The following is a 22,361-nucleotide window of genomic DNA, read 5'->3' on the forward strand; positions in this document are numbered from 1 at the left end:
CGCAATTTCTCTCTCAGTAAACTCTGCCTCCAACAGCTCTGCGTGTTCTTTAGACAATGTGGGGAGTTGTAAATCCCGCAAGAATGTTCCCGCCTCCTGCGCCTCAAAGTCCTTGGGAGATTCGTACAGCTTAGAATAGAATGCATGAAATTCTTCTATTATGAGCTGCGGGTTTTGGGAGGTTTGGCCATTCCGTAATCTCAGTTTGGGAGGTGCTGGGTTAAAAGGTCTAGGATTAAGTTTCCTAGCTAGTAGAGTGTTAGGTTTATCCCCGAGGGAGTAAAACCGGTGCCTATTCCATCGGATGTATTTTTCCGCTTTAGTCGTGAGGCTCATATTCAGAGCCAATCGCGCCGTGTCTATCTGTGTTCTAAGGTCGATTTTGTGGTTTTAGTTTTTGTGCCCGGGTCAAGTCTAGTAGTTCCTTCTCCTGCTGCTGTATCACCTTATCCCGTTCCCTTTTGCTTCTAGCAGACAACTGTATCAATGTCCCCCTAATCGTGGCCTTGTGGGCCGCCCACACCATGGAAGGGGAGGTGTCTGAATAGGGATTGTCTTGAAAGTATTGACGCAATGTGTTTTCTATTTCAACAACAAGAAGTGGATCATTCAAAAGGGACTCATTTAATCTCCATGCCGATGAACGTGGCTTGGCCCATAAACCTGTAAGAGTTGCTTGAACCAGAGAATGGTCAGACCATGCTACTGGGATAATTTTTGACCCCGATACCTGCGGTAATAGAGGGGACAGGGTAAACAAGTGGTCGATACGGGAGTAAGTTTTGTGCACCGAAGAGTAAAAGGTGAATTCCCTAGTAGAGGGGTGTACGTTCCTCCATAGATCAATAAGGTCGTAGCTATGCAGTAAGCGTGCTATTTCACAACTTTGTTTTGGGGCGTGTTTCAGGATGGGTTTCTCCAGATTAGATCTGTCCAAAATCCGATCTAGTGAGGTATTACTATCGCCCCCGAACACCACATGTCCCTCCACATGGGTCATTACCGTCCTCAGCATTTCGCAAAAAAAGGGAAGTTGGCCCACATTAGGGGCATAATAAGAGAGGAAGGTGACAGCTCTGTCATCAATCTTCCCAACTACCAGGATGTATCTACCTTCCCTGTCCTTTACAACATTAGTTGGGGTAAAAGGGACTCGTTTTGCAAAACATATGGCCACTCCCCGTTTCTTTTCGGGTCCACTAGATAGATAAACTGTGGGGTATCTGGCATTCAAATACCTGGGGGTTGAGGTCCGTGAAAAGTGTGTCTCCTGCAACATTAAAATATCCACCCCCAATTTATGATATTGATGAAACGCCTTCGCTCTTTTGGTTGGGGAATTCAAGCCCTGCACATTATGTGTCACCACCGAGTAGGTCATTTGGGAGTCATTTGTCATGGTAATTTGGCAGGTTGTACTCACTGTGCATCAACTGAAAGAATTCACCCCGACCGCCATCGAAAGTATTCGTACGGATTCCCAGCCAGAGCCGGAGCGCATCCAATGTAAGAGAGGTATGAAAGGAGAGAGAAGAAAAAGAACAGTGTAAGTTAAAGGTATAACAACAAAAATAGAACAGCATATTCATTGTCGCCTCTAGGACGACAAGGTATCAAAATTGTAACGTAAGATAACCTGTGTACTGCCAAGCAGTACACCTACTGGGGCGCTAAGTCCCCCTTGTTCGTTGTGAAGTTGTCTCCACCAACCGTGTAAAGACAAGTTCACCACAAGTGGCGTGCGCCCTCCTCCGGCCCTGTATCTACATTAATTATTGAGTGGGTCCGACCAGGACGACCGCAGGGTCAAGGCATCTGGAAATAATAGTAGGCAGCAATTAAATGGCAGAACCTCTAATAGGCATAAACTCAAACTAGCCCTTACGGGCAAGCCCTCCCCCCGGGCTCCAGTAGTAGGCTAATTAACCACATAAAAAAAAAAGAAAAAAAAAGGAAGGGGGGGGGGGGGGGGGGTCCGGACCTCTAAGGCCTCAAAGCAAACCCAGTTCTTTCCCGCAAAGAAATCCCTCTTGGGACTAAAGAAGAATATAGGGTTTATCAAGTTCAGTCCAGTCAAGTAACCGACGGAGTCTTCCTGGCCCTGGATCTGCCCTGTTGGGACCACAAGGGGGAGACCGGTCGACTCCCTTCCATGGAGGCATTGGGAGCCACAGGCTCCAAGGGAAGCAGACCCAGGTTCTGGAGTAACAGCTCACCGGAGTGGAAATCTGAGAAGTAGTGGGTTTTGTTCTTGTAAGCAAATGTCAATCGGAATGGGAATGACCATCGATACTTTATGCGGTGTTCAATCAAATGATTCAGAAGCGGTTTCAGTGATCTCCTCTTTTGGATTGTCGACTGGGCTAAGTCCGCAAAAATCTGGATCGTGTGCCCCGCTAGAGATATGTCACCCCTCTGTCTCGCCTCCATCATTATTTGCTCTTTAATCCGGTAATAGTGAGGCTTGACTATCACATCTCGCGGAAGTCCATCTGGTCTTGGGGCCGTCAAGGCTCGGTGAACCCTATCCAATTCAAGTTGGTGGGGGGAGATGTCTGGCAACAATTGTTTCATCAGAGCGTGTATAGATTCCTCCAGGTTCACCTCAGTTTCTGGGAGTCCGCGTACCCTGAAATTGTACCTGCGAGACCTATTCTCCAGGTCCTCTATCTTTGCATTTGCCTGATCCAGCTGGTCCTGGAGAGATGTAATCATTCTAGAGTTTTGATTCACTCTTTTCACAGTACCGTCCATTTTTGACTCTATGGTGTCCAACCTCTCTCCTATATTTTGAAAGTCTTGCCTCATGCCTGTGGTGATTATAGTACATGCTTTGGACAGTTCTTGTTGCAGTAGAGCAGAAAATCTAGCCAGGAGGACCGCATCCCCTGAATAAGTAACCGCTGGGAGGGGGTGCTGACCAGGTCCGCTACTATTTTGACTCAACGCCACTTCAGCCAACTCAGCCATCTGCCTGTCTGTGGAGGAGGCCGGAGAGTCAGCAAACATAACGCAGTCAGGGGAGCCCGACCCAGGGGATAGTTGTCTTTGAGGAGAGAAGAGCTCATCTTGAGACTGGGATGAAAAGGGGTCTCTATGAACCTCAGCTTGGGTGACAATGCTAGAGCGAGGTAATGGTTTCTGCTGGTTCAGTTCCCCTCTGCTTGCTATGTCCCCCCTCTCCTTCCCCTGAACAGCTTGTGGGGACTTGTGCTCCTGCGAATAGCCACCCGTCGCTGTGTGCTGAGGTGGGGAGTGGGATCGCTGGGCGAGTAAACCGCCAAGGTCTGTGTCCTCTTCCCCCTGTTGGCGCTTGTCTAGAGGAGCTGTGTGTAGCTGGAGAGGTCCTGGGCTGCCACGCTGCATGTCTCCCCTCCCGGGCGCCATCTTGGCTCGCTGTGAGGCCTGCATGGAGCGGGACTTACGAGACTGCTGGAGGTGCTGCTTGTGGTGCGATCCGCTCCCCGCCGCCCTCCGCGGCATCCTCCGCTCCCAGTACACTGCCTGCTGGTCCGGTGTCGTCCCGGTCGGCTCCCGCCGCTTCTTCTAGCTTGTTTCGGGCCGGAGGCTAGCGGAGCCCGATCAGATCATGTCCGATCTCGGCGCCTCGCGCATGCGCTCTACTCTCCATCTTAAACCTCTCACTGTACCAACTGAAGACAATCCTTTATTCAAAGATTCTGCAGAATGGAAGTTTGAGATGGCGTTCTTTTCACTTGTAGGCTCAGCTCTGCAACCAGCTATTGTTTCCATTTCAGTCTGTCAAACCATAGCTAACTGGACTCCGGCAATGACCAACCAACATGATCCTGTATTCCAGGACTGTACTTTTAACTGTGAAGTTATAGTAGTTACTTTCTGACTTGCTTATTTGTGTGGATGCACTAGAATAAGTAATGATAAGAATCTCCAGAATGGTTCTAATTTCTATTCAGATGCACTGAACCATGTGGCTCAAAGCCTGGTCAACTGAGCCATACTGACCAGGGTGCCCTTACTGTTAAGAGTAGGAGGATGTCAGTTAGAGGTTGCTTCTCTCTGGGTCACTAACATCCCATGCCTGTGGGTTCAGTCAGCTTCAAAAACATACAAAATAGAGTTCAAAGCTCTACCCCTCACTGCTTTCTTCTCTCAAATAAAACAAAATCTGCCCAAGGATAGTTAAAGCGGAACTATATTGCATCAGAGCACCACAATCTAAAAACACTGTTTAATTAATTTCTCATTTTCAAAGCAACACACACCCATCCAAACCTTTTTTGAAGACACCTTGAATGTATGGCATCCTTTGCCTAGCCCTTGAAACCAGGAAGTAACTGAAGAAATGTAAAAAAAATTAAAAAATATAAATATGATATACTTTCCTATCTACTTTATTTATTAAGGCTAGCATAATAAGGATTACAAATAGTTAATATTGATTGAGAGAGTGAAGTTCCGCTTTAAGGCTACAGAATGTCCTGAACCATCTTTTGTCCCAGGGAGCAGTTATGCCAGTACCCCTACAGTAGTGGTCATCAACCCTGTCCTCGGGACCCACTAACAGGCCAGGTTTTATGTATTACCTTGGGGAGATGCAGACTAGAATATGGCAATCACTGATCAGCAAATGACCACTGCCCTACAGGACACCTGCAAAAAGATATGTTCACTGTTCCAAAACTCAAGGGGGATATTTATCCTATCCTGGACCTAAAACCACTCAACTTCATATTACCATTGATCTGCCACATCAGTGCTTTCTACACTTTGCAATGGGAGACAATCCACTTTGTCACACTGCCATTTTGGCCTCTCCTCTTCCCCTAGAGTATTTACAAATGTCCTCACAACTCTTCTTGCCCTTCTAAGAACTCAGGGCATCTAGGTCACAGGTTAGCTAAACAACTTTCTCCTGAAGAATTCCTCTACCTTCTGACTATCTGCAAACATCCACAGAACAATTCAAATGCTCCAGGCTTTTGGTTGGGTGATCATCTTTCAAAAATCTGCTCTCCAACAAATGGAATACTTGAATCTGATCCTGGACATGTCCCAAACAAAAGTTTCTTTCTATCAAAGCTCGATTTTATTTGAGTCCTCTCTAATACAACATCATCTTGGCATAGAACAAGCAGTCTCCTTCTCTCGACCCACTCATGTTCCGGTTCAGCCAAGCAAGGAATTCCCTAGTTTGATGAATCTCCAGCCCAGCCTTATCAATAGGTGAGTCTTTCCTTCCACATCACTGGAAAGTTATAATGACAGATGCTATTCTTTCAGGCTGGGGAGTTGTGTTCTAATCCTCCACAGTTTAAGGAACATAATCAACAGTGAAACCAAAACCCCATCAACACCCTGGAGCTCAGAGCATAAGGGTTGGCTGTGCAGCACCCCTTCTGGAAGGACACCATATCAGGGTGCAATCGGACAATGCCACAGTTGTGACATGCATCACTCACCAAAGATGTACCAGGAGTCATGCAAACTTGAAGTAAGCAAGCCAGAGCATCCTTTGGACAGGGAGACACTGTGTAGTGGTCTCTTCTGTCCACATACCAGGAGTTTACAACTGGAAGGTGAATTAACTTCAGCCCTCATCACTTAAACCAAGGGGAATAGGCTCTTCACCCCAACATCCTCAACCTTATATGTCATTTATAGGGGACCCCAGATGTGGATATCCTGGCCTTCAGGTTCAACAACAAGTCACTTCTGTGGCCAGAACCAAGGATCCTCTAGCACTCGCATTGCATGCCTTAAAAATGATTTAGTCTTAGTTCAGACTAATCTATGCCTTCCCTCCAGTGTGAATTCTACCTTGTCTGCTCCACAAAATAGAGAAAGAGAAGAAATTAGGGATTCTCATTGCACCCATCAAACCTTGTATGCAGATATACTAGGACTTCTAAGGTGACGACCCCTGGCTTCTTCCCAACAGGCCAGGCCTGTTGTCTCAAAGCCCTGTATTCCATCCTACTTCTCAGTCACTGGCATTAAAGTCTCGGCTGTCAATGTCCAGGATTTAAAGGTCTGTGGGGTCTGTGATTCCGACTTTTGATAAAAGCAAGTAAAGCCACTTCCAGAAAGCTCTATCATGCATGGAAATACTGCTTCAATCCCAAAAACTACTATCTTACATTCTGCCCCAACTATAATAAGGACTTGAGCAGAACTTGGCTTTAAGCACTTTGAAAAAACAGGTCTTGGCCTTGTCTATTCTTTTTCAAAATTCTCCACCCTTTTTTGCTCCTTAGGACCTTGCAAGGGACATCTTTCTTCCAAGTCCACCATCGCTAGATGGATAAGACAACTCCTCACCAGAGCTTGCACTCTAAAGAACAAATCTCTTCCTGTGCTTCTATGTGATCACTCCACTAGGTCAGCGAATGTTTCCATGGCATTCTGGCACCAGGTCTCTGTTGTGCAGCTTTGTAACACTGCCATCTTGTCCTCTGTTTATACCATTTAATCGTTTCTATCAGGTGGACAATTTTCAGCATATGCAGCTTTCAACCACAAGGTTCTTGCTTGCTGAAGTTGACTCTTGTTGTAGAGCTTGTTTATACAGTTCTGTTTGCCTAATTGTTGCCCACCTTTCTCATTCATTGCTTGGAGACGCCATAGGGTCTATGAATACTCAGCCTTTATCCTGTACTGTCATGGGTGTCTGCAGAATTTTTTTCAGGGGGGGTCATCATTTTAAGGTCAACCATGCTCCGTCCCTTTTTGACAATGTCATTATCATATTATCACAGTCAGAGACTGCAGACATAGTACGGGAGACAGTCAGAGAATGTGGACATGTTACAGGAGATGGTCAGAGACTGCGGACATGGTACATGAGACGGTCATAGACTGTGAACATCATACAGGAGATGGTCAGAGATTTCATAGATGATACAGGAGACGGTCAGAGACTGCGGTCATAGTACAGGAGATAGTCAGACACTGCGGACATAATACAGGAGATGGTCAGGCACTGCCGAAATAGTACAAGAGATGGTCAGAGACTGCAGACATACTACAGGAGATGGTCAGAGACTGCAGCCATACTACAGGAGATGGTCAGAGACTGCAGACATACTACAGGAGATGGTCAGAGACTGCAGACATACTACAGGAGATGGTCAGAGACTGCAGATGTAGTACAGGAGATGGTCAGAGACTGCAGATGTAGTACAGGAGATGGTCAGAGACTGCAGATGTAGTACAGGAGAAGGTCTGAGACTGTGGACATGATATAGGAGATGATCAGAGACTGTGGACATGATACAAGAGATGGACAGAGACTGTGGACACTTCTGGAAATCAGTTAGTAGGGCGTCCTGTGTCCCCTATGTCATTCCGGGACATTCAGTGTCATCACCTGGTGCAGTAAAGGATGGTAGGCACATCCTAATGGCTCAGTCCTTAGGAGCAGTGAAACAGCAGCAATGATACCTCCGGCTGGATGATCAGTCACTCTGGGTTCCCCGGGGCAACTGGTCAGTAGTGTAGCATGTCTGCACCCTGGCAGTAGCTCTGTTTTTTCTCTCTGGTGGTGCTGTGCAGCAGTGTGGCTCTCTCTCTGGTGGCACTGGGCAGTGTGGCTCTCTCTCTCTGGTGGCGCTGGGCAGTGTGTCTCTCTCTCTGGTGGCACTGGGCAGCATGGCTCTCTCTGGTGGCACTGGGCAGCGTGGCTCTCTCTGGCTTCCGCCCAACGCACTCCTTTTTGTCCGGTAGCACTTACTCCCTCAGCTTTTTTCCAGGCTGCAGTCTCTCAGTCTCTCTCTCTCGATCGAGCTGTAGCCTCCTCCTTGTGGAAAATGGGGCTACCGATCTTCGGGACTACATGTTCCATGCTGCTATCCTCTCCTAAATTTTGTGAAAAACAGTGTAGCGCTTATTTGTTTTTACCACATTACAATGTGACCAATGTAATCAGTGCATACATTAGACTGTGCAAACAAATAAATACATTTAAACACTCTATGCTGTATATGATAATTGAAGCTAGAATGTCCAAACAAATATATGAAAAAATATATCAAAAAATGGGAAAACAACGTGAAAACAAGTGAAAAGTTCTCAAAATTTTCCAAATTTTCTGTGTATGATACGATGAAGTGAAAACAGTCCTACACCTTCTCCAAGGAATGATCGTACAATCACCGCGTGAACCCTCCACCACATAAAATGGGGGCTTACCAGATTTAATGGATTCTACTCAAAATTATATTTGGAGGATCATATATGCTTGTAGATATACATAGGCTTTTTTGGTGTTTTCCTTTTCTGGAAGACTTTCAAGTGTGGCTATTTCCTCTACAGTATGTCTCCATCCACATAAATCATCATAGGTAGTGGGATAGATATAAAAGAAGAAAGCAGGGACCACAATAGTGTAACTCCGTTTTTCGTTTCAAATAATTTAATAAAAAATCATCAAACTCACGTGTACAAAGAACATAAGCGGTTTTTCAATAAAATCTCAGGCTGCAGTGAAGTCCCGACGCGTTTCGTCTTAAGCAGACATCATCTGGGGTACAACTTCAAGGCAGCCCTCCAGTTTATATAGCCAGACCCCCAATCAGGCCTAGATTTCGTCCATCAGTGTCACCACACATCACTTCCGGTATCCAATATGGCCGCCGGCGTGCGTTCCACGCCTCTTTTTAATAATGTGAAGGGTCTAGTCAGATAACTGGTACGTCCCATACTCTTATATGTATTGGACGAATCACTTCCGTGTATCTCAACAACGAACGTATCTCAATATCCTCTCCTAGTCTCCTTTGATTTTCCCTCCATTGTGGCCAATGGGGAAGGAACAGAGCAGGCAGGAAGCTGGGCGGGGGAACCTGGTGAGAGCCTCTGTCTCTTCTCCCTGACAGGAGAAAGGGGGGGGCGAGTGGGGGAAACCTCTGACAGTCCACAGCTCACCTTTCCCCTGTCACAGCGTTCCAGTTCTCTGCTGGACTGAGCGGGTAAAAGAGCCTGCAGCCACACTACACCAGGGGTAGGCAACCTGGTGCCCTCCAGCTGTTGTGGAACTACAGCTGGGCTTGACAGCACCTTGATGTTGTCACCCCCACTGGAGGCCCCCGCACCCCCATAGCGACACCACTGTGCTGAATGTAACAGTGCCGATCCGATCCTTAATTCCACTTGACCCCCCTTGCCACCCTTTGCGGATGCCCATGTGTACTGTACAATTATTGTAAGAGGAATTTTGACTTGCCTGTAAATTCTATATCTTGGAGTATAGTACAGGAGGCAGACCACCATCCCTTGCTATTCTGCTTTGCATGCTACAAAACTAAGGACTCATGAAGTGGGGTAGGGTTATAGGGGACATGTCCAACTGCCTTGTTGTCAAAAGCTTGCAATTTAAAGGTAATTTAAAATTCCTCTTTTTTCATTGTATTTTTATTGTTAAAGTGACTCCTACGCTTTCATTTTACATCTACACATACCGTATATACTCGAGTATAGGCCGACCCGAATATAAGCCGAGGCCCCCAATTTACCCCCAAAAAAACTGGCAAACTTATTGACTCGTGTATAAGCCGAGGGTGAGACATGCCTGTCCATCCCTGTGTGTGTGTCCGTCCATCCCTGTGTGTCCGTCCATCCCTGTGTGTCCGTCCATCCCTGTGTGTCCGTCCATCCATCCCTGTGTGTGTGTGTGTCCATCCATCCATCCATCCCTGTGTGTGTGTGTGTCCATCCATCCATCCATCCCTGTGTGTGTGTGTGTCCATCCATCCATCCATCCCTGTGTGTGTGTGTCTCCATCCATCCATCCATCCCTGTGTGTGTGTGTCTCCATCCATCCATCCCTGTGTGTGTGTGTCTCCATCCATCCATCCCTGTGTGTGTGTGTATCCATCCATCCCTGTGTGTGTGTGTCTCCATCCATCCATCCCTGTGTGTGTGTGTCCATGTGTGTGTGTGTGTGTGTGTGTGTGTGTGTGTCCAGCCTACCTGTGTCCCGAGCCTGTGTCCCGAGCCTCCGTCCCGTGCCTTGCCTCCGTCCCGTGCCGTGCCTTGCCTCCTTGCCTCCGTCCCGTGCCGTGCCTTGCCTCCTTGCCTCCGTCCCGTGTCGTGCCTTGCCTCCGTCCCGTCCCGTGCCGTGCCTTGCCTTGCCTCCGTCCCGTGCCTTGCCAGGATCGCCGCTCTTCGTCGGCGCCTCGGCGGCCATTCTAAAATTCAAAAGCCGCGCCTCCGCCTTCGCCTGTGATAGGCGGAACACTGAATTTCCCAGCAGCCTGTGTTCCGCCTATCACGGACATCGTCTCATCCTCGTCCGTAGTACGAGGATGAGCGGATGTCCGTGATAGGCGGAACACTGACTGCTGGGAAATTCAGTGTTCCGCCTATCACAGGCGAAGGCGGAGGCGGAGGCGCGGCTTTTGAATTTTAGAATGTCCGCTGTCTGTCTGCTCGACACGCTGATCGAGCAGGCAGACAGCGATGACTCGAGTATAAGCCGAGGGGGGCACTTTCAGCCTCAAAAAAGAGGCTGAAAATCTCGGCTTATACTCGAGTATATACGGTAATAAGTATGACAGTGCCCTGTTTCCATAATAGACTGTTCAAGAGTTTTCTTATTTTTTTTTTGTTTCCTGTAAAGCACAACACTGGGCTCAGCCCCCCGGAGTCCCACCCAGCAGCATTTTATGCTATTTTAATTTATACTTGCCTTTTCGTAAGGGTCCGTTCACACAGGGGCAACACGACTTTCAACACGACTTTTGGAGGCAACTTGGACACTACCTGAACATGACTTGGGACGACTTACAACACGACTTTAAGTCACCCCAGGCGACTTTTGCCGCGGCCAATCGGAGAATAAGCTCTCAAGAGGGAACTCCACGCCAAATTTTTGGCGTGGGTTCCCCCTCCGAGGGAATACCAGGCCCTTAGGTCTGGTATGAATATTGAGGGGAACCCCCTACGCCGAAAAAACGGCGTGGGGTCCCCCCCAGATCCATACCAGACCCTTATCCGAGCACGCTACCCGGCCGGCCAGGAAAGGGGGTGGGGACGAGCGTGCGCCCCCCCCTCCTGAGCCGTACCAGGCCGCGTGCCTTCAACATGGGGGGTGCCTTGGGGAAGGGGGGCTGCGCGGCCCTCCCACCCCAAAGCACCTTGTCCCCATGTTGATGAGGACAAGGGCCTCTTCCCGACAACCCTGGCCGTTGGTTGTCGGGGTCTGCGGGCGGGGGGCGTATTGGATTTCCGGAGCCCCCTTTAATAAGGGGGCCCCCGGATACCGGCGCTCCCACCCTATGTGAATGAGTATGGGGTACAATGTACCCCTACCCATTCACCTGTAAAATAAAGTACAAAAAAAACACAAAACACAAGATAAAATAGTTTATTGCACAGCTCCGGGGGTCTTCCGTCTTCGGGGGTCTTCTCGCCGGATTCCTCCGCTGTCTTCTTGTAGCTCTTTTACTAGCGGAGGAGCCCGGCTTTCTTCCTCGCCGCGGCCTCTTCTTCCGACTTCGGGGGTCTTGTCCCCCTCTTTGGTTCTTCTGCTGGGCCACCGCGCCTTCTTCTAGCTCTTTTACAGGCGGTGGCCCGGTCTTCTGTCATCATCGTCGCCGCCGCCTTCCGTTTTTCTTCTTCCCCTGGAGATGTTGACTGCGCGCGGTGACTTATATAGGGACAAGGGGTGGGGTCATCGGTTGATGTCACATGGTGACCCCGCCCCCTTACGATTTCACAGTCCCAGCATCCCCCGGGACTGTGACATTGTGACACCATGTGACATCAACCGGCGACCCCGCCCCTTTGTCCCTATATAAGTCGCCGCGCAGTGCGTCCCTGGCATTGCGGCCGGAGAGAGCGTCGAGTCAACATCTCCAGGAGAAGAAGAAGAAGAGCGGAAGGCGGCGGCGGCGACGACGACGACAACGACAGAAGACCGGGCCACCGCCTGTAAAAGAGCTAGAAGAAGGCGCAGTGGCCCAGCAGAAGAACCGAACAGGGGGAAAAGACCCCCGAAGTCAGAAGAAGAGGCCGCGGCGAGGAAGAAAGCCGGGCTCCTCCGCTAGTAAAAGAGCTACAAGAAGATAGCGGAGGAGTCCGGCGAGAAGACCCCCGAAGACGGAAGACCCCCGGAGCTGTGCAATAAACTATTTTATCTTGTGTGTTGTGTTTTTTTTGTACTTTATTTTACAGGTGAATGGGTAGGGGTACATTGTACCCCATACTCATTCACATAGGGTGGGGGGGGCCGGTATCCGGGGGCCCCCTTATTAAAGGGGGCTCCCGGATTCCGATAAGCCCCCTGCCCGCAGACCCCGACAACCAACGGCCAGGGTTGTCGGGAAGAGGCCCTTGTCCTCATCAACATGGGGACAAGGTGCTTTGGGGTGGGGGGGCCGTGCGGCCCCCCCTTCCCCAAGGCACCCCCCATGTTGAAGGCACGCGGCCTGGTACGGCTCAGGAGGGGGGGCGCACGCTCATCCCCACCCCCTTTCCTGGCCGGCCGGGTAGCGTGCTCGGATAAGGGTCTGGTATGGATCTGGGGGGGACCCCACGCCGTTTTTTCGGCGTAGGGGGTTCCCCTCAATATTCATACCAGACCTAAGGGCCTGATATGCTCTCGGAGGGGGAATCCACGCCAAATTTATGAAAAATTTGGCGTGGAGTGCCCTCTTGAGAGCTGATAATTCTGTCAGAGTCGCCTCCGTATAGACGGAGATCCGACTTGGAGGCGACCTCCATTGAAATCAATGGTTACTGGTCGCCTACAAGTCGGATTCAAGTAGTACAGGAACCTTTTCTGAAGTCGGAGCGACTTCAGTATTGTGCATTAAGAAGGCTCTCATTCACTTACATTGCTTTTTAAATGTTGTCCGACCTGAGGCAACTAGGGGCGACCTGAAGTCGGATCGGAGTTGCCCCTGTGTGAACGGACCCTAAGTCATTAGGCTAGTCTGGTGATGTGCTGGGTCCTCTTCAGTCTTTATTTGGAGATGGGTGGTCCTTAAATGGTACTGATGTAATGAGTTCACCACTACACAGTAAATGCAGGCCACCATGATTACTCCCCTTCAGGGGGTGGGTCCTTGATGCCCTGAGCAAACAGGATCTCCGCAGTCTATGACACTCCAGAGTTACACTGGGTGTCCTTTAGCTCAGAAGACTAAGTCCGGCCATGGACGGTGCAAAATTATTTCCTGTAACCAGGGGTTGCAGGAAAGAAATTTTCACGATTCCCCCATCAACACAGACAGTGCTGACAGGACTGCTCTTGCCTAGCAGTTGTCTGCTTCTGGCAGGGGGGGCGGGCAGGGGGGTGGAAGCCAGTAATTATCACTAACTAATCCAGCAGGTGGGTTCTACCCAAGTTGATTGATCGATCGTGCATGTATTTTTTTGCCAGTGTGAATGAACCTTAGACAAAACAGAAAAGTTTTAAGACTGTGTTTGTTGAGAACTTTTTGTAAAGAAAACATTTCCAGTGCATTTGTTTATTTATTTTTATATTCTTGGTCTATTGTTACTCAGATCAATGAGCTCACCAAGCCTACAGTTGGCTCAGCTAACATGTTTGGAGGACAATAAAACTTTTTTCCCACTAGAAGTAAGTTTCCATTAAAGTTATGCAAGTCATACATTTTCGTCTGTGGATACTGTTCATACGGATTACCGATGCGAAAGGGAACACCAGTAGGCCAGCACAGACATGATTACTGTATCAGATAGATAAAACACATCATCTTTACTTGGGGACACCCCATATGGCACCATTGTTTAAATAGTTTTAATTATATTTAGTTTTTAGCTTCAATAAACAACCATGGTGTTTTAGATGCAGAAACACCCTGTTCCAATTAACTTTGGAAATTGTAAACCCTGGAAAACTCGACTTTCTTATTGTACATCACAGGAAACAGAGCCATAGTAGTTACTATGTGGGTTATAGGTGATGGACACTGGCACGCCTTCAGACAAAAAGTCCACTCTCTATATAACCCCTCCCACTACTGGGAGTACCTCAGTTTTTTCGCCAGTGTCTCCCTCTTTGCCATTTTTCCCCCTCACTGTATGATCTCACAGGATCAGAGGCCTGTGCTCGCGTGGGAAAGCTTTTTTTTTAAAAGAGGAGGGGTCCGTAGGTGATGGAGGAGGGCAGGGCTTAGCACGGCATTGGCGTCCTCCAACATCCAGTGTGGGGAAATGTGTTTTAAAAAGCACCATTGTTACTGCTGCAAGCTGTGGAGGGACACAAGAGCAAGAGTGGCATGAAAGAGGTTTGGTGACACAGGCATTCCTTTTGACACATTTACTTTTCCATCAGGCTGAGCATTGATAGCAGCGGCAGGGCTGGACTATTGCTCAAGCAGTGGATGCATTCCTTCTGGTAGTACCTCTGCTTTGTGCATCGGGCTGATGGGGGGGTAAAGGAATCTCAAAAAAGGGCTCTAGAAAGACTTCTACAGCCACAAGGAATCCTAGAACCATCTCAAAAGGGTGGCATCCTCCCCTGAGAGTGATTTGGCTGATCAGAGTGAGCCATCAGGGATGTTGGATGTTGCAGCTGCTCTGAACACTGCAGCCCCTGTACATATTACTAAAGAGGTTTTTTCCTCCCCAGAGTGGGACTAAGCATAACAGTCCCCTGTCCATTACTCAGGACCCTCAAACTGAGGAACAGGGGGCAAGAGATGACAAATTTCTCTCAGGGGACCAGGAAGAGGCTAATGACTCCTCTTCCGAAGAACCTAATGCGGAAGGATTAGGTTAATAAGAAAGGTTGTTGGTACAATCTCTCACTATATTGGTCCACTCCACATTTTTTCTGCCAGTAGTGGAGTCAGTCGATGAGCCCACTTCTGGTTTGGGTTAGCTAAAGCCTCCCCAAACTATTCAATGCTTTTCCTAGCCATTCATTACTAAATAAGCTGATGTATTCTGAATGGGAGCAACCAGATAAAGTTTTTTCCTCCAAAAAAGTTTTCAACACTTTATCCTATGGAGGGAGAGTTTGGTAAGAAATGGGGGATTCCAGCAATTGACGCTGCTATATCCTCTGTGAACAAAAACTTGACTTGTCCAGTAGACAATGCTCAAATGCTGAAGGATCCAACAGATAATAAGTTGGAATTCCTATTTAAAAACTATATTTAGCTGGCAGGTTCAGTGGTTCAGCCTGCGCTGGCAGCGATCGGGGTATCTCAGTCCTTAAAGGACCAGTTTAAAAAGGTAATCAAGATTATTCCTGATCAGTAGGCCCAGGATTTGCCTGGGATATCAGAGGCGTTATGTTTTACAGTAGACACTATGAGAGATTCTATTCTCCAGGCCTCACGGCTTATGCTAGGGATGGTACATGTGCGTAGAATTTTATGGTTGCAAAATTGGTCAGCCAAAGCGCCATGCAAAAAGCTCTTGGCCAGTTTTCAATTTCACGGGGAATGGTTATTTGGGGACAATCTGGATAAAAACATCCAAAGAATTTTTAATGGCAAAAGTTCCATTTTACAAGTTAAGAAGAAGTTTAATCTTTTTCTTTTAAACAAGCTTTTTCTCCAGTGCCAGGAGCATCAGCCTGCAGGCAGTCACGATGGCCTCCACCCTCAGGTTCAAGAGGTAGACCTCAGGGTCAGCCCCAGGGTCAAAAGAGATACTGGGGGAGGAAACCCAAAAAAAAAAATGCTAAAACCTCCTTTTGAAGGGGCGCCCCCGCTCACTCAAATGGGGGCAAGACTTCTTCAGTTCTCAAGGGTCTGGCAGGAACAGTGATGAGACAGATGGGTGGCTTTCTCAATATCTCTAGGTTATAAACTAGAGTTCCAAGAGTTCCCGTCTCCTCATTTTCTCAGATGAATCGTTCCCAGGGATCCAGAAAAAAAAAGAAATCTCTCTTTCTAGCTTTGGATAGAGATAGAAAATCTTAATTTTCAGTGTGTAGCTCTGCCTTTCGGTCTAGCTACTGCACCTTGAGTGTTTACAAAGGTCCTGGCTCCTCCTTTAACCAAATTAAGGGCTCAAGGTTTAACGATTCTAGCTTAGACGATTTACTCTTGATAGATCAATCAGTAGCCTGCTTAAACCAAAGTTTGGTCACCGCAGTCAGCTACCTGGAATACCTAGTTTGGATTCTCAACCTAGAGAAATCCTCCTTAAAACCATCAAGGAGATTGCAGTACTTGGGTCCTATCATAGATACAGCTCAGAGGAAGGTGTTTTTGCCCCAGACAAGGAACGGTTCTATAAGGCCGCGTACACACGGGCGGACTGTTCGCCCAACTTTGTCCGCTGAACAGTGTTTGGGCGGACAGTCCGCTCGTGTGTGGGCTTTCAGCGGACAGTTTCAGCGGACAGTTGGACGGACAAGGTTTTTCGGAATTTCCGAAAAACTGTCCGCTGAAACCTTGTTTCAGCGAACAGCCCGCTCGTGTGTAGGCTTGTTCGTCAAACAAAGTTGCGCGCATGCTCAGAAAGGATTTTCACGCCGAAAGCTATAATGCAGTGTATAGGACGTCGTATTTTTCGTCCCGTCGTACGTGCTGTTCACGTCATCGCGCACGGTTTCAGCAAACTGTTCGTTCGTCGTGTGTGGGCATGTCCGTCCATGCTAATTTTGAGCGGACTGTTTGCTGAAACTGTTGGACGGACAAAGTTGGGCGAACAGTCCGCGCGTGTGTACGCGGCCTAAGGGAACTGATTCAGTTGGTCAAAACAAAGAAGAATCCTTCTATTCGACTTTGCATGAAATTGTTGGGAAAGATGGTGGCTTCGTTCAAGGCCATTCCTTAAGCGCAGTTGCATTCAAGACTGTTGCAAAACAGTATCCTGTCAACTTGGAACAAGAAGATCCAAGCTCTGGACTTCCCAATGCGTTTATCCCCAAAGTGCATCAACACCTCAGTTGGTGGTTGATACCCAAGAATCTTCAAAAAAGGAAGATCCTTTCTACCAGTTACCTGGAAGGTGGTAACAACAGATACCAGCCTTCTGGGATGGGGAGCAGTCCTGGAAGAAGCGTCTGTCCAAGGAAAATGGTCCAAATCAGAAATGACCTTGCTCATTAATATTTTAGAGATTTGGGCAACGCGCCTGGCCCTGAAGGCCTGGACGCTCAGATTACGGGATTGCCCTGTCAGAATCCAATCCGACAGTGCCACAACAGTGGCCTATATCAATCACCAAGGGAGCATGAGAAGTCATGTGGCCCTGAGAGAGGTGAATCATATCCTATCTTGGGCAGAAGACAACATTCCTTGCCTATCGGCATTCTTCATTCCAGGAATAGAGAATTGGCAGACGGACTACTTGAGTCGCCAACAGTTGTTCCCGGGAGAATGGTCTCTTCACCCCGATATCTTTCTGTCAATATGTCAAAGATTGGAAATTCTGGACGTGGATCTGTTTGCGTCCAGATTCAACAAAAAAGATCGACAACTTTGTGTCAAGGACACGGGATCCGATGGCATGCGGTAAGATGCCTTGGTTTTTCCGTGGGATCATTTCTCACTGATCTATGTGTTCCCTCCTGTTCTGCTGCTTCTGTGCCTTCTTCGCAAGATCAAGCAGGAAAGGAAGGAGGTCATTCTTGCGGCCCCGGTGTGGCCCAGGAGATCTTGGTATGCAGAGATCGTAAAGATGGCGGTAGGGGGCCCATGGACCCCACCACCACGGCCAGACCTTCTCTTGCGAGGTCAGGTATTCCATCCTACCTTACAAACGCTAAATTTAATGGTTTGGCTATTGAGACTCACATTCTGAAAGACCGTGGGCTGTCAGCTTCAGTAGTTTCTACTTTGATTAATGCTAGGAAGCCAGCCTCCAGAGTCATATACTATAGAGTCTGGAAGGCATATGTCTCCTGGTGTCAATCCAGGGGTTGGCATCCCAGGAAATATGTCATAGGTAGGTTCCTTGAATTTCTACAGATGGGACTAGAAATTAAGCTGGCCTTGAGTACTATCAAAGGCCAGGTGTCGGCCTTATCTGTGTTTTTTCAATGACCACATGCTTCACACTCTGGTTTGTAGCTTTATTCAGAGGGTAACTCGGATTAATCCTCCAGTTAGGTCACCCTTGAACTCTTGGGACTTGAATTTAGTTCTGTCTGTGTTACAAAAACAGCCTTTGAGCCAATACAAGATATTCCCTTGGTCCTTTTGACAAGGAAATTCATTTTTTTTGGTTGCCATATCTCCTGCAAGAAGAGTATCTGAGTTGGCTGCTCTTTCTTGTAAAGAGCCATATTTGATTATTCATAAGGATAAGGTTGTATTGCGTCTTCATCCTAATTTCTAACCGAAGGTAGTGTCAGGTTTTCATTTAAACCAGGATATTATTCTGCCTTCATTTTTTCCAGAACCTGGTTCTGCGGAAGAAAGGTCACTACATTTTCTTGATGTGGTGAGAGCAGTCAAGGTCTATTTGAAGATGACCGATCAGATTAGTAAAACAGATGTGTTGCCAGAAGATCCTAAAGGAGGATAGGCAGCGCCAAAATCTACTATTTCTAAATGGATTCGTCAAGTGATTGTTCAAGCTTATGGTTTAAAAAGGAAAATTCCTCCTTTTCATATTAAATTGCACTCCACCAGGGCTGTTCGTATTTCCTGGGCAGTGCCTCACCAAGCCTCCATGGCTCAGATCTGCAAGTCCGCAACTTGGTCTTCAGTCCATACATTTACCAGATTCTATTAAGTAGATGTAAAAGGTCATGAGGATATCGCCTTTGGGTGCAGTGTACTGCAGTATAAGTCCTCTAGTCTCTTAAGTGCCCTACTTTTGTTGTGTCTCCCTCCCTCCAGTTGGCATTGCTATGGGACATCCCACATACTACTATGGCTCTGTGTCCTGTGATGTACGATAAGAAAGTAGGATTTTTAAAACAGCTTACCTGTAAAATCCTTTTCTTTGAAGTACATCACGGGACACAGAGGTTCCTCCTTCTTTTGATATACACGTGTATTGCTTTGCTACAAAACTGAGGTACTCCCAGTAGTGGGAGGGGTTATATAGGGAGTGGACTTTTTGTCATAGGGCGTGCCAGTGTACATCAACTGAAGGTGGCCTATAACCCACATAGTAACTGCTTAAAAAAAAAGGATTTTACAGGTAAGCTGTTTTAAAAATCCTATTATTGCAATGTATAATTAGCCCTTCAGTGCAAAATATTTCAGTCAAATTCACTAATATATCCTTAAATGCAAGCTAATCTCTGGCCCTTAACTAAGCAAATAAACCTTTAAATGTTGCACAGAATGCCAGGGATGGATTCTGGACAGCAGGTATATTTCCCCACTATTTGGGTTGTGGTCCCTTTTAAGGGGGACAGTTTGAAGACATTGTTGAGTACTCAGGGGTTCTCACTCATGCAGGGTGAGGGGTTCTGGGGTAGTCTGGCTGGAGAAGAGAGGACTTCCTTTTTTTACACTCTGGAGTCTCTGAGACTCCAGAATTACACTGGGCGTCCTTTAGCTCAGAACACTAAAGCCAGTCATGGGTTGCAGGAAATAAATTTGCACAATTCCCCCATCAACACAGACAGTGCTGACAGGAGGATCGATCTTGCCGAGCAGTTGTCTGCTCCCGGGAGGGGGGGCAGGCAGGGGAAGCCATAGATTATCGCTAACTAATCCAGCAAGCGGGTTCTACCCAAGTTGATTGATGAATCGTGAATATATTTTTTTGCCAGTGTGAATGAACCTTAGACAGTCAAGTTTTAAGACTGTATTTGTTGAGAACTTTTTGAAAAGAAAACATTTCCAGTTATGCTTTTTTTTTTTTTTTTTTATTCTTTGTCTATTGTTCCTCAGATCAATGAGCTCACCAATCCTTAGCTCAGCTCCCATGTTTGGAGGACAACAAAACTGGTGTTTTAGATGCCGAAACACTTTGTACCAATTAACTTTAGAAATCGTAAAGCTCCTGAAAACTCAGCTATTGCACTGTACAATTAGTACAAAAAGTTTTATGTCTTTAGGTACCCTTAAATGCGAGCTAATCTCTGGCCCTTAACTAAACAAATCATTAAATATTGTACAGAATGCTAGGGGTGGATCATGGATAGCAGGTATATTTCTCCACTATTTGGGTTGTGGTGCCTTTTAAAGGGAGCGATTTGAAGACATTGTTGAGTACCAACATGCTTGGCTCATGATCTCAGGCTTTATAGTGCACAGCATACAATTAAACATAACCAGTCTTAGCCAGATTTTTTTATTAATACAGTGGGAAACGTTAGACTGTCTATTAGAAATTAATGCTGACTCCAGCTTCCTATCTATGGGACACCGGGACAGGAATGCACTTACAGAAATAAAATACTGACCTAGATTCTAATCTTAAGCAACTGTTTTTGTTGTCTTTTTTCCCTATTGGAGAGATGAGGACACTCCCCACTACAGAAACCTGAAAATTTCTAACCATGCTACACTTTATTAAAAAAGATTTTGGCCACGGTTGGAAGCACTTGAGATAATGTGCAAGCACACACAGTATCTTGCACATTATGGCTAATTTACCTCCAAGTTTACCCTCCTCCAGCAATGACCATTCTGTGCTCCTCATTGCCATTCTGTTGCAATCGCTGCCATGCTCTTGAAATTATTATTCTGGACCATCACCCATGGGCGTCTACAGCATAGGGCGGGGGCGGGGGGGCAACTGCCCCCCCCCTGTAATCGGAAGAAGCTGTTGAAGAGTCAGGACAGTTGCCCCCTGGGTCGCAATGGCCGCGGCGGCAGCAGTGGACTTTCACTGTCACAGACACATACAGACATCTGTCCCTCCCTCCTCACCCCCGGCCCGATCATTGGGTTGGCTCTGCCACTCAGGCCTCTGCTTGACATCTCTGCTGTTCCTTGATTGCCTGCCTGCCTGGCTGCCTGCCTGTGTAAATGTAGGTAAGTCGCTATGCCAATCCAGCCGGCGCGGTGCCGGCTCCTCCCACAGGCGCGCAGTGGCCGAGAGAGAATACACTGCCAGTGCCTGCCCTGGGCCTATCGCTGAAGAACCACAGGTAACAGCAGTGCCACACTTTCTGTGCCAGTTAGGAGGAGAATATATTGCCTGTAAAGTTAGACATCTTAGCTGAGCTATTGCTGGAAAAATAATGTGGGTGTGTGTTATATATAATCTTCTTCACTTTGCATGGAGTTACTCAGTCTGTCAGGCATACCAGTCTATGATGCCCATATAAATATAGCCTATAGAATGTACATCTTTTTGTATTGCAATACATCTGTTATGGCCATATTTTGATCTTGATAAAAACATCCTATACAGTATAGGCTGTTTTCATAAAGATCAAAATATGGTCACAATAGAAGTATTGCAATACATTGCACTATAGAAAGATGTACATTCTCTAGGCTATATTTATATGGGTCTGGAGTGAAGCTGAATTATCTCAAGAGCTATTTCAAACTGCCAGTTGGGCACTTTATCAGTAAAACGGCGCTAGTTTTAGCGGCGCTTTACTATCGTTTTAGCGGCGCTATTCAGCCGCTAGCAGGGTACTTTTAACCTCCGCTAGCGGTCGAAGAAAGGGTTAAATTTGGCGGTGTATCGCCGCTGCCGAAGCTCCCCCATCTTCTTTCTTCAGCCAGTGGGCAGCCATCAGATATGTAACTTCTACACATGTGTGCTGGAGCTGCATTGTCCCACCAAATGGGACATCTTACAGATTCCAGGCATGTATGCTGAACGTGTGAAATAGTCAGTGTGCAATCTAAAAAAAAAGCAATAGATACCCTAAACTGTACCCTCTAGCAATTTGTGTTCAGCTTCAGTTTTGCTTTATCAAACCAACCAAATGCAGTGGTTTTACTGCCTCAACCTGATTTAACAGTTATGTCTTATTTTGCAGGCTCTTCCACCGGAAGTGCACCCCAGTCTGCCAGTAGTTTCAGCTTCAAGCTAGATTCTCAGGCACCTAGTCCATTTCCAGTTTCCCCATTGCTTCAGGATTTGCCAACAAACCAGCAATCGGTTTTAGCAATGCAGTGACGGGATCTGCAGCTTCGTTTACTTTTGCCGTAATGACAGCTTCTGATGGAGCATCATCTGGCTTCAACAACGCAAAGGCAGTTTCAGCTTCTACATTTTCCCTCGCACCCACCACCTCCTCAGGTGCTGGAGCATCTGCTTTTACTGGGTTTGGGCAGCCACAACTACTCTGCCTGCAAGTACATCTTTTCCCGCCACAGGTGCCTTTGGAGGGACAACGGCGGCTTCTGGTTTTGGGCAAAGTACCATATCAGGCTTTGGGGGGACAAGAGTGGCTTCTGGTTTTGGGCAAAGGGGTTTATTTACTAAAAGCAAATCCACTTTGCACTACAAGTGTACTGCAAGTACATTTGAATGTGCACTTGGAAGTGCAGTCACTGTAGAGCTGAGGGGACATGCAAGGA

At 47.3% G+C, this 22,361-nt stretch overlaps 1 pseudogene; it reads left to right on the forward strand.

Annotated features, from left to right (window-relative positions):
- Positions 1 to 22,361, forward strand: part of LOC143998029 (uncharacterized) — a 78,114-nt pseudogene that overhangs the window by 55,181 nt on the left and 572 nt on the right.

This window comes from Lithobates pipiens, unplaced genomic scaffold, assembly GCF_037356315.1.
Source record: "Lithobates pipiens isolate NorthernLeopardFrog02 unplaced genomic scaffold, aLitPip1_a1.2 Scaffold_19, whole genome shotgun sequence".
Classification (NCBI taxonomy): Eukaryota; Metazoa; Chordata; class Amphibia; order Anura; family Ranidae; genus Lithobates; species Lithobates pipiens.